Source organism: Pan paniscus, chromosome 5, assembly GCF_029289425.2.
Source record: "Pan paniscus chromosome 5, NHGRI_mPanPan1-v2.0_pri, whole genome shotgun sequence".
Lineage (NCBI taxonomy): Eukaryota > Metazoa > Chordata > Mammalia > Primates > Hominidae > Pan > Pan paniscus.
The window spans coordinates 142666814-142680650 of record NC_073254.2 but is presented as its reverse complement, the minus strand read 5'-3'; the positions used below and the strand labels follow the sequence as shown (position 1 = coordinate 142680650).

At 37.2% G+C, this 13837-nt stretch overlaps 1 protein-coding gene across 4 annotated transcripts in view; it reads right to left on the bottom strand.

The window, feature by feature from the left end:
* The window catches only part of PKIB (cAMP-dependent protein kinase inhibitor beta), a 256234-nt gene that overhangs the window by 41602 nt on the left and 200795 nt on the right, over positions 1-13837 (bottom strand). For all 4 annotated transcript variants that reach the window (XM_063605441.1, XM_063605443.1, XM_063605442.1 and 1 more), the window contains one exon: positions 11806-11872. The gene's annotated coding sequence lies outside the window, so the exon portion shown is untranslated. The remainder of the gene's footprint in view (positions 1-11805; positions 11873-13837) is intronic.

Genomic DNA, 13837 nt, shown 5'->3' with positions numbered 1-13837 from the left:
GACAGGTGGGATCACATCAGGTTAAAAAGCTTCTTCACAGGAAAGGAAACAATCAACAAGGTGAAGCAATAACTCATGGAAAGGGATAAAATATTTACAAAGTACCAATGTGACAAGAGATTAATAATTAAAATATATAAGGATCTCAAACAACTTTATAGGAAAAAATTAATAATTAGATTAAAAATGGGCAAAAAAGGCTGGATGTGGTGGCTCACACCTGTAATCCCAGCACTTTGGGAGGCTGAGGCAGGAGAATCACTTCTGCACAGGAGTTCAAAAGACAATCTACTGGGACTCCATCTTTACAGAAATTAAAAAAGTTATCTGGACATGGTGACACCTGCCTGTTGCCCCAGCTCTTTGGGAGGCAAGGTGGGGGGATTGCTTGAGCCTAGGAAGTTAAGGCTGCAGCGAGCCATGATCATGCCACTGCACTCAGGCCTGGATGAAAGAGTGAGATCCTTTCTCAAAAAATAAAAAAATATATATATATAAAAATGGGCAAAAGATTTGAAAAAAATATTTCTCAAAAGAAGACATACAAATGGCAAACAGGTATAAGAAATGGTGCTCCATATCATTTGTCTATCAGAGAAATGCAAATAGAAACCAATGAGATACCATCCTACTCCAGTTAAAATAGCTATTATTAAAAAGAGAGGCAATAACAAATGCTGGTGAGGATGAGGAGAAAAGGGAACCCTCATAAACTGTTGGTGGGAATGTAAATTTGTACAATCACTGAGGAGAACACTTTGAAGTTTCCTCAAAAAATTAAAACAGAGCTACCATATGATCTAGCAATCCTACTGCAATGTACATACTTCAAAGAAAGGAAATCAATGTATCAAAGAGGTCTGCACTTCCATGTTGACTGCAGCATTATTCACAATAGCTAGGATTTGGAACAACTTAAGTGTTCATCAGAAGATGAATGGATAAAGAAAATGTGATACATATACACAATGGAGTACTATTCAGCCATAAAAAGAATGAGATACTGTCATTGCAACAACATGGATGGAACTGGAAGATATTATGTTAATTGAAATAAGCCAGGCACAGAAAGACAAACTTTGCATGTTCTCAGTTATTTATGGGAGCTAAAATTAAAACAATTGAATTCACGGAGACAGAGAGCAGATGGATGGTTACCAGAGGCTGGGAAGGGGATCATGGGTTAGTGGTGGGATGGTAGTAAAGGATGGTTAATGGGTACAAAAAAATATAGAAAGAATAAGACCTAGTATTTGATAGCACAAGAGGATGACTATAGTCAATAATAATTTAATTTTATATTCTAAACTAAAAGAGTGTAATCAGATTGTTTTTAACACAAAGGATAAATGTTTGAGGTAATGGATGCCCCATTTACCCTGATGCATGCCTGTATCAAAATATCTCATATTCTCCATAAATATATACAACTACTATGTACCCACAAAAATTAAAAATATAAAGCCAATAAAAACTAATTAATTAATTAATTTTAAAAAGCTAGCCCAGTTACAGCAGAAATTTTCCTTGAGTATTTCTTTTTTTCATAGGCAGTTGTCCTACTGAGGCCAAATAGAATGGGCATTTTGCTGCTGTGTTTATGCATGATGTAAACTCATTTGAACCTAAGATTCTTCTCTTTCTTTTAATCCTTTTTAAAACTTGCCTTGAGATTTATCTGGGAAATACAAATTGGGTCATTCTTATCTCTATTGCTTATATACACTGTAGTAATTATAAATGCCAATAGAATTTTTAGTCTTTTTAAAACTGCAGCTTTTTGGTATTACCTACACTTTGGCACAATCTCCCCCTTTAATTCATGATGATCTCATTTCTTAAATTAAAGATTGTGATAGGATCCAGTTCCTAATTCTATCACTGTCTATGACTGGGGGCAAGTGATTAACTTTTCATAACACATTTTCAATAATCTGAGAAGTTTAGCAGCTGGAAGAAAATTAATAAATGTGTTTTCTCAATTTAAAAAATTTATAGAAATGTTTCAATAGACTAATTTTTAAGATTGCAATGTACATTTTACATAAGAGACTCACATGTGTATCTGACCTTGACCAAAGCATACCTTATCCAGTTTATTTTTCTTATTTACAACTTAAGAGAATTGATGCAAAGCCAAATTAATCAATGCTATTAAAGGCAGTCAAGAGGAAAACAAAACAAGTGACAATCAATGTGTAATTTGTAGATATCTGAGAATTTTGGAGCTAGAAGGAATTTTAATCATCAGCTCATTAATAAACAAAACAAAACTAAAAACAAAAAAGCAGGTCTATTTTCAAAGATGTATATAGGAGACCAGATTGCTGGTATGACTAATCATCTGATTAATTTGAAAATCCAGTCTAAAGCTCATGTCACTGGACTTCTAGGGCAAACTTATAAGATAACGGTGGTTCCTATAATTTTTTTCAAGAATAAACATCAGTTTCTAACATCAGATTACTAGTGGACATGGTGGTGTGATTTGTAAAGGTAAAAGGCCCAGCCTCTGTTTGGGGGAGATGTGAAAGAGAAAGGTAGATGTGAAAGAGAAAGGTAGATTGAGGGCTAGGTCTTTATTGTGCTTAGGGGAAAGTGTTTTTTTCCTCCCAATTTTTATTTTATTGTGATAAAAATAACACTTAACATGAGATCTAGGTGCTTAACAAATTTTTAAGTGTAGAATACTGTATTGTTGACTAAGGTACAATGTTGTACAGCAGATCTGTAGAGCTTACTCATTTTGGTTTACTGAAACTTTATGCCTATTGATTAGTAACTCCCCATTTCCTTGTTCTGCCATCTCCTGGCAACCACCATCATTCCACTCTTGGCTTCTACAAATCTGATTATTTAAAGTGCTTCATGTAAGTGAGCTCATGCAGCATTTGTCTTTCTGTGACTGGCTTATTTCACCTCAAGGTTTATCCACGTTGTCATACTTAATAGAATTGTCTTCTTTTTGAAGGTATAAATATACCACATTTTCTTTCTCCAATCACCTATTGGTGAACAATTAAGTGTTTTCACATTTTGACTGCTGTGAATAGTGCTGTAATGAACATGGGAGTGCTAATATCTCTTGAATATCCTGATTTAAATTCTTTGGAATAAATATCCAGAAGTGTGATGGCTGGATCATATCATAGTCTTATTGTTAGTTTAGGGGAAAGTTTCTGATTGTAAGCTCTATTAGGGAATGACATGTACATTTCTTGCCCTTGAGTCTTGCTTAGAAGTCAGTCTGTGTTCTTTTAAGGCTTTACGAAAAAACTGATTTACTACATTGGTAAAGCCATCTTGCTTGGGAGTAGATTGTTGGGGTAGAGGAGACTTGGTTAAATGAGAACTCCACTTTGGAACAATAATATTCGGAATGATAAAAGTTCCTTATTGATGTGATTTCAAAGTTGTACTCATTGAGGTCTGATGTAATTTGGATATTTGTCCCCACCCAAATCTCTGCTGAATTGTAATCCTCAATGCTAGAAGCAGGGCCTGGTGGAAGGTGTTTGGATCATGGGGGGTGAATTCCTTATGGCTTGGTACTCTCTTCCTAATAGTGAATTCCCTCAAGATCTGGTAATTTAGGAGTGTGGCACCTACCCCTCCAACTCTCTCACTTGCTCCTCCTTTTGCCATGTGACATGACTGTTCCCCCTTTGCCTTCTACCATGATTGGAAGATTCCTGAGGCCTCTTTAGAAGCCAAGTAGATGCCAGCACCATGCTTCCTGTACAGTCTGTAGAACCATGAGCCAATTAAATCTTTTTAATAAATTATCCATTCTCAGGTATTTATAGCAATGTAAGAACAGCCCAATACAGGCTCTGAATTCCATAACTGCCAAATTTTAATAATCATAATGTGTACTGATTTATGTGCAGAGAGAATTATTGACTCGATTCCAGGGAGGCAGCACATAATTAAATCAACCTTGCCTGTGGGAGATGAGCAGACACCTGAAACAGGTTACAAAGTAAGGAAAGAGCCAATCAACCGGGGACCCTTGTGAATGGGCCCAACTAATGAACTCTAGTAATGATGCTGAATAACCAATTCCAGGTTTCCCATTTCTGCACTATAATTCTCTCATGTTATCCTCAAGGCTTGGTAAAGTTTACTATGCACCATAATCATCCTAGTGATGTCTTTGCTTTGGACAGTAAAGTAAAATTGCTGAGAACAATCCCAGGAGGATGTGGACCAGAGAGAACTGTAGCAGGCTCAAGAAGCTTTGGAAGACAGCAGAAGTCTCTCTTTGGAAGAGAGCAGAGAGACCAGAGCAGCAGACGAGAGGTGATGGGCAGCACCCAGGATAGATTAATAGAATCTGAGGGTTGTCAGAAACACTCTGTATGGGTAATAATAAAAAATATGGCACATCCTGAGGTATAAAAGTTACAACTATGTTTATTGAGGTTTTATGCCAAAATAACCCCTCAAGTTGAAAAAACCTACAGTTTTTAGATAATCCGTTGATTCAGAATATATGTAACAAAAAAGCATTTTTGTGAATTAAATACTTTAAATAAATTATTTTTTATAAAATAATCTATGTACATTTAGATAATGGTAGCATTAATGTGACAGTATTTATTTAGACACAGACACATGGCTTTGTGGACTCCTCTAATAATTCTATAGAATCCTAGGAGACCAGGACCCCATGTTGGCAAACATTCAATTGTATCATAAATCATGGCCCTACTGGCCAGTCGCCTGACAAAACTGTGTCTTGTAACAAGTATAATTTTACTCTCTAACTCATAAGCCTTCCTCCACCTATCTGTAACTCCCCACTTCTTCCATTTAGAATTATAGACTATTCGAGCTAAAAAAAAAAAAAAAGTTAGTGTTTATCTAATCTATTTCTCTGAGGTGGTTCATAGATATTGAAAGACTAGATAACTGTGATTGTCTACATGCAGTAGACAATCCCAGAGGGCCTCAGCAGTATATCTGGAAAATAGGATGTAGAAATTTCTCACGCTAGACTCCATCCCACAGTTCAATCAGTTGTTCAGTCCTGAGTTCTGCAATGAATATTGAGCACTGATAGCACATCACCACTTGAGGGCTGTAGGCTGAGACATTAGTGCATCCTTTCTTAAGCCATATCCAAGCCTCATTAGTTACATGGTGCACAGTCACATGGTAGAAAATCATTCTTGAGGGAACAATTAAATATCACTCCTAAAATTCTAAATAATTTTCAATGTGGCCGGGATGGAAAAGCATCATTTAATTAGCAAGCGCAATAAAGCTGTGACATTTAAAGTAAATTATGACGTATTTTTCTCTTTCCTTGGTACACTGAATGGTGACATATTGATCTTTATAGTTGCCATTTCCAAGTTTTAATTGTTTTTTCTTAATTGGTTAATCCAAAAAATGTCAATTAGGTAATTACCCCTCTGCTGTTTGAATCATCTTCATTTATTGAGCAAAAGAAAATTGACTTCAGAAGGAGAAATGCAATTACAATATAATACCAGGGGAAATGTTATATCATTGGAGTATAATAAAACAATATTGTATATGAGCAAAACTCAGTTTATTTTATAGGTGTAAAAGAAATGTCCTTTTTCTGAATTCTAAAAAGTAATTTACCAAATGATCAAATATAAATTAGCTAATCCAAAGTCATTTTTATTCACTTATGAATGTATTAATTCATTTGAAAAATATCTGTTGAGTGCCAATTATATGCCTGCCCAAACAGTTTTATAATTGTTTTAAAGAACTCCAATGGATGAGAAAAAACATTATAAAAACTATTAACACAAATCCATATATAATTCCAAAATGTGGTAAGTCTTAGATAAAAAAAAAAATTACAAGGTTTTATGTGAATGTATCAGGACCTGGCTCATTGATAGTATAAACTGAGATATAAAGGAAGAAATGTAGTTAACTGGTATTGAGGTAGGAAAAGAGTATTTCATGCAGGAGAGACGAGCACATTTTAGGAACTGAAGGAAGGTCAGTGTGGCCACAGCAAAGGGAAGAAGGGAAAGATAGACACAAGATGAAGTCGGTCAGTTAGTAGGGGCCACAACATTTAGACATATTAAGAATTTATTCTATCCTAATAGTAACAGGAGGTCATTGAAGGATTTTAAGTGATAGTATGACAATCAAAACTGAATTTTAAAAAGTTCGTTTTGGCTACAGCAAACGGAATAGATTGGAAAAGAGGAAAAGTTGGTTCAAGAGATGAGTTAGGAGGCAATTGCAGTATTTCAACTGAGGGATGGTGGTAACTCAGACATGTTGGAGCTCAGTAAGCAACACCTCAAAGTGAAAACTTCAGAAGCAGCCTCAGAAGCAAAAGTTTTTCTTTGATCTTGGCCTGCCTTCCTGTCTGGCAGTCCCATTCTCCCCTGAGGCTTGTCATAAAAACTAGAATCCCTCTTCCCCAAGGCAGGTCGCAGAAATCAGAATCCCTTTTTTTCCAAAGCCAGCCATGAAACCTAAAAATATGACTCTAATCTTCCCTCTCCCTTTCTGTCTAAAAACTGGCCATAAAGAAATTATCTAACTCATTCAACCATAGGTCTGAAGAACCCCTCCATTTCAGAGAGGGTCCTCCCCCAAATCCAGAAGGAAAGAATGCATGCTTAGAGCAGCCCAGAAGAATCTAGACCAACAGACCTTGCTGGGTTTCCCCAGTCAGACTATTAGCATGAGATAATATCAATTTTGTCTAATCATATTTCTATATGGCAATCCATACTTTTTTGAACCTAAGTGTAAAAATGGAAAATAGCCCCTGTATTTTGGGGTCTTCATTCTGAAGGCTCCTATGTATTCATGTTAAATAGATTTGTATGCCTTTTCTCCAATTAATCAGCCTTTGTGAATTGATTTTTCAGCAAACCTTCTATAGAAAGTAGAGTTTATGTGTTCTATTTAACAATCCATAAAGTCCCAAGTTATTTGTGTTCTACAATTGACCTATTTTTACAGAATTATATGTGTCAAAGGAAAAAAGAAAGCAGAATGCTATAATAGAAGGTACATGTGGTTTGGTTTAGAATCTGTTCTGAACTTTTGGCTCCTCTACCTATTATCTAAGGGACCTTATACAAGGCACTTAAGCTCTCGAAGCCTCAGCTTCCACCTCTTTGGAGTTCACAAAAGAATACCTCTCACAACTGAGATGATGATGTGTGACAATGTACGTGATTCTCTCAGCATGTGGAAGGCCAGTTAATATTGAAGAGCCCCAGGACAAATCAGCTGATCTCATCACCGTGGCTTAGAAATATCACCTTCCTTTTGAAACCTGTTCCTCCTCCTGGATTTTCCTGCAAGTGAACACCACTGTACATCCACCCCAGAAACCCAGGAGGCATCCTTTTCCCTCACCCTCCATGATCAAGTCATATAAACTCTAGTCTCTAAATAGGTTTTAAATCTGTGGATGGACTGCTTTTCTCATCCACTTTCACTACACAAGATCACCAGCCTCTCTAGCTTAGATAGTCCTCTTCACTGAGTTTCCTGCCTCGGTTTTTGCCCTCTCATCCATTCTTGACAACAGCCCAGCAAATCTTACCATCTCAGCTCTTCAGCCATCCCCTTACATCAGGAAAAGCTCACCCAATTTCTTAACATGACCTTTAACACACTTCACAAAATACACTCTGCTTACTTCCCAGGCTTCTCTCTTGCTGCTCCTCTGCTCCCCTCCAGTCCAGCAGTTGAAATAAACTACCCTCCATTCAGGACTTATAACTCTCAGACATACTCCCTTTCACCTCCAAACACAGGTCACTGCACGTTTGTGCTTCCTCCTGGCTGAAGTGCTCTTCCTCCAAGGCTTCTCTTCACTTGGGCAACAACTACTCAAAACTGAAGTTTTGGCACACATAACACCTTGTTTGGGATGTACTTTTTTTTCACTTGATGGTATCCCAAGTATGTAGGATTGCCTGTAGCCACAGAAGTCTGACTGGATCGCTGAGAGTCACACAAGTTGGAGGCAGTGGTGTGAGAAGACACAGGCCTCCCGCCACGTGTTGCAGTGTCCCTCTTCCTCCATCATGCTGACACCAGCCTTATTTATCTGCATTGCATTTGCTCTCTTTATTAAGACTTAGATACACTATTTTCATGTGGTTTCAAAATGTTGTACATTTATATTGTGAGTTATGGTTTTGCACCTAAAACAGACCAATGTCACCTCCTCTCCAAAGACTTCTTTGACTCTCCTAGTAAGTGGAAGTCATGGCTTCTGTGCTCCTGTGGCACTTGCAAACATTCCTGCAACAATTTTCATACTTATCTCATTTCTCATGATGTTGTGAATGCTTTTGAAACTAGGACTATACTGGATTCATTTTACATCTCTGGTACCCAGGACTGCTCTTCGGACAGAGAAGCACTGAGTATTTGTTGAACTTAATTGCACTCCAGAGCTGAAAAATGTCCAAATTAGGGCAAGTAAAGATGTGCCACAACAAAACAAAACAAAACAAAACAGAAAGATGCAAGTATTAAAAAAAAGAAACAAACTAAGATGATGGCTCTGCCTTCTGGAGATACAGAATTTAAGAAAAGGCCTGGCTCTGGCTAACATAAAGACCAAGAAGGCAATAGAGAAAATGGTGCAACTATAGGAACAGAAGTCCTGTCCAGGTGAGTATGAGCAATCCCTCAGTGGCCCTCCTGCCTCTTTTCATTCAGGACAGAGAACTGGAATTGGGAAGGAAGATGCTCTCACTTTCATAGAGCTGGACAGTTAAGAGCACTTTCTATGCCTGCTCTGGAAGCCTGAAGTCAGCACTAGAAAAGCTGGTTTTGCTCATGCCTGTAATCCCAGCACTTTGGGAGGCCGAGGTGGGCAGATTATGAGGTCAGTAGATCGAGACCACCCTGGCTAACACGGTGAAACCCCGTCTCTACAAAAAATTAGCTGGGCATGGTGGTGGGTGCCTGTAGTCCCAGCTACTAGGGAGGCTGAGGCAGGAGAATGGCATGAACCCAAGAGGCAGAGCTTGCAGTGAGCCGAGATCTCGCCACTGCACTCCAGCCTGGGCGACAGAGCGAGACTCCATTTCAAACAAAAAAAGAAAGAGGAAAAAGAAAGAAAGGAAGGAAGGAAGGAAGAAAAGAAAGCTGGTTTCACAAGTAGCATAGGTTCCTAAAATGGCAGAATTAGAGTCATTCAATTGTGACAGAAATGAAACTAAGCTTGGGGCAAGAATCCAAGTGTTAGTCCTGGTCTTCTCCGGGGGCCTTGGGGCAAATCTCTGAGTTTAATTCCCTCCTCTGCAAAATAAGGGGTTTGAACTAGATGATCTCCAACAGTCTTTTCTGGTTCAGGAAATCTGAAATTTATGGGCTTGACATATGGATTTACTTAAAGCAGCTACATAGCCAAGGGTGAGAAGACAGTCAATCTCAATGTATGCACTGCAGACAATCCAAACTCATCATTTTCATTCTTTACTTGATCTGCACTAGCAGAAGCACACAAGCCTGACTACAACCCCTCATCCATATATGGTAAGCAGCACAGCCAAAACTTTCTTCAACCAAAAGTTAGCGATGCAGTGAGGCTGTAAAGCAGGAATTTTCAAAGTATTACAATCAATGAGGCAGTTTAAAACAAAACAAAACAAAAAACAACAAGTTCCAAGGCCTTGCTTCAGCCCTGCTGCTAAATCAAGAGCTCCAAGATAGAGCCCTAGAAATGTGTATTTTTTACAAAGCTCCCCTTCGATTTTGATTTGGGGATCATTTTTAAAGGAAAATTTGTATTTCTCAAAGATTAGCTTATGAATTACTTTCATAAGAGTTACCTAAGATACTTGTTAATAGTTGGAAGTGTGGCCAAGAATCTGCATTATAGCAATTCTTCCAGTGACTTTACAAATACCAATATCATCCATAACATAGCATATATATGCTTACAAATGAAATCTTTACAAGGACAAAACCTCAAGATCTATAAAACAATGTAGTAAAGACAGGAAATCACGGGTACAGTATAGCTTAATGTCATTGTTAATATTTACAAACTGAAGTGTTAGGAAGTTCAGGCAACTTACCCGGAATCACAAGATTAATAAATGTATGCAATGAAACTGAAAACTAATGCCACAAAGCTATGAAACAGCCTATATTGCTGCAAAATGTGTAATTAAACATTTAATGCACCTTTTCATTAAACAATTGCTGAGGTCTTATCTGATGAAGCAAGATAGAAATATATCTCAGTTCCTGTTGGTCAGTTTTATTAGCTACTACACAAATGTTAATGTCATATAATAATAATAGTTAACCAAGATAAAGTGACTGTTAACTACTAAGCAGCAATGTTTCAGTGATATCCTGGAATCATAAAATGATCTAGGGTAGTCATCATTTTAGTCAACCCTCAAACACAAATATTTATAGTTGAGAACCCCAGAATTATGCTGTCCAAGGTCTCACACAGCTATCGAAGAGCCCACTCAGCTCCAGACTTTAGTTGCATGACTTTGCTTTACTGATCTTCTTTACACTTGGGCCATGGGCTGGGTACCAATCCATGGCCTGTTAGGAACTGGGCCACACAGCGGGAGGTGAGCAACAGGTGAGCAAGCAAAGCTTCATCTGTATTTACAGCCACTCCACATCACTCACATTACCACTTGAGCTCTGCCTCCTGTCAGATCAGTGGCAGCATTAGATTCTCATAGGCGCATGAGCCCTACTGTGAACTGTGTATGTGAGGGATCTAGGTTGTATGTTCCTTATGAGAATCTAATGCCTGATGATCTGTCACTGTTTCCCATCACCCCAGATAGGACCATCTAGTTGCAGGAAAACAAGCTCAGCGCTCCCATTGATTCTACATTGTGATGAATTGTATAATTATTTCATTATATATTACAATGTAATAATAATATAAATAAAGTGTGCAATAAATGTAATGTGATTGAATCATCCCAAAACCGTCCCTATCCCCTCCAACCCCAAGTCTGTGGAAAAATTGTCTTCTATGAAACCAGTCCCTGGTGCCAAAAATGGTCAGGGACTGCTGCTTTACACCATCAACTCTGTGTTCTTAAATTCAATATGCTGATTATTTGCTTTAGTGCTATAATAAAACTTCATTAGACATGATTTTTTTTCAGGGAATAAAACATAATTTTTTTCACTTAGAGTTTCTTCTAAATTTATCTAATAAAATATTTGTTTGTGAAAATGTGTGCTTGTCTTGAACTCTGGTAAATTAAAATAGAAAAAGTCTCCTAGATTCCTCATTCGTGAGTTGATCAGTTTTGGGTATAGGACAATAATAGGCCTTTCAGAACTATGATGAAACTGCATGGACCTTAGTATTATGAGACCTAGTTTTGATTTTTAAAAAAAATTCACCAAAAGTGGTCATAGAAAAGCCATATTAACTTTTAACATAATACTATTTCTTCCCTTTCCTGTGGACCTTTTTCTCTTCCTTCTCATTGATGTGACAAACTCTCTAAAATATGTAGACACACATGTATCTTCACAAAAGGAAAAATGATAATGAAAAAGACATCATCAAAGAGAAATGTCCAGAGAATAAACCAAATATTTGTGAGCTATAGACAGACTTGGTGAAGGTTTTCTAATTGAGGCTTTGGTTTATTTATTTTGTTGTTTGAGGAGTGGTAGATTTTTGCATATGTATTACTCTCATTCAAATTTTGCATGCCACTTCAGACTAAATATCCATTTCCTGTCAAGTGTTTTATGGTAGGAACCATTTCTTTCACAAAATCAATATATAATTTCCTAAATAAAGAAGAAAAGGATACTTACAAATCTCTGATTAAAATATGCTGTTATTTCTGAGACAGGTTTAAAAAATTCTGATAAACTTTCTTTCCTGCAAATTAAAAAAAAACAACTGTGAAGAACCAGAAAAGGTGGCAATTCAGTTAATCAAATTTTAATTACTTTTGGCTTTTTAAAATATTTAGTTAAAACTGGTAAACATCACGACTTGCCTGACTTTCTTGGGAAAAGCCGAACCTCTAATTCAAACATAAAATTTTCTATTAAAAGTCAAAAGGATCTTATTTCAAATAACAGTTATTAGTTCCCAAGATTATCAGCTACAAAATCCAGTGGATGATTGCTGCATTGATGCTGTTAAGGATCATTGCCAGGTTGAGAAATCTTCGTGTAAAAACAACTGATCATTACAGGAAATATTTGTAGCCACATAAAAATGATTGTAGGACAATATTTGGCATGATACCACCTTTGGAAGTTTGTAGAAATACACCAGACTTTGAGAATATAATTTTAGAGAATCTTCTCACCCTCCATAAGTATTCTAAGGCATTGTACCAATATTCCCAGTACCCACATAAGGATCATGTCAAAGGAATCGAACCATCTTGCTCTTGGAAATCAAAGTAAACTACCTATATATTATTCCTATTCACAGAATGGGCCTTATATTTCAGGACTTAGCATCTGGCATAAGAAGGGTGAAAAATAATGGGAGTATGAACCATCGGTATGCACATTAGCCACTCATAGCAATAAGGCACTTTGCAAATTCCCTTCACCACACTCTCACTGCCTTAGTTCAACCTACCATTCACTCTTCCTGGACTGTGGCAACAACGTCCTAATGATTTTCTTGTATGCATTCTTGCTTCCTGCAAATCCATTCTTTACACAGGTGTCAGGTAGAATTATTTCAAAGTAAATATAGTCATGATCATTCTACAATTAAACCTTATTAGTCTGCCTATCACCTACAATATCAAGCCCAAATCCCTTCACGTGGTACATGGTGCCCTCCAAGAACTAGCCCCACTCCACTTTTCCTTCCTTTTCACCCATGCCCAACCTGCACCAATCCTAAAATTCCGCAGTCACACTCCACCAGTAGAATCCTGTGCTTTATTTCTGTCACACCTGTGGCTGAGTTTCTTTGCCCTCCATCTCTTCCCCATCCCCTTGCTAGTATATCTTCTTCATCTCTTCTGGGTCAACTTGGGCAACCCTTTCCAGAGCCTTCTATGCCTTCCTTAGTCTAGGCAGGTTCCTTCCTATGTGCTCTAAAGCACTCTGGTATATATCTGTCTTTGTGCTTATCACAGGCATTACACATTTCGGTTTAGTGTCTGCCTTCCTGCTGCAAACATATTTTTTTAAGCCTTTTGAGGGCATGGACTGTGACTCATTTGTCTTGTTCCCAGCACAGTGTTTCACAGATGGTAGGAGGAGTGCAATAAATACCTGTTGAATATCAAGGTGCATTAGGTGTTTTTCAGACTTGGAGCTGCCTGAATGCGTATTTTACCACCTTGGAAGAATTTTAAAATTAAAAGCAGACATCATTTTAACCTTGTTCCCATACTCAGTTTCTCAAATGATCTTTGCTCTTCCTCTCACTCTTTGTCTGGGACTTTTTCCTTCAGTGAGTCCTATATGTCCAGACCAAATAAAAGGAACTGAGAAGAGGAAGTGAGAAATAAATGAAGAAATGATGATACAGTAAGTAGCAAAAAGATAAAAATTTGTAAACTTCAAAACTTATATAATGTAATGTAAATATACACCCCTAAAAGACATGACTAAGAAAACAAAATTTTGTAGTCTTAATATTTTCAACCATTTGGACGCAGCTCTTGGCAAAGATCTAGTAGAAACTATAAATGAGAATCTAGTTTAAAGTCTGTTAGATAAAAGTAAACATTGCTATTTGCATTTTAAAAATGCATGTTTAAAGTATCCCTGTAATTTTATAACCTTTCCATGATTAATTTTTTTTACAGAAATCCACCTATCCCTGTCTATTGCAACACAACCAAAATAAAAAAAAAATGAGTGA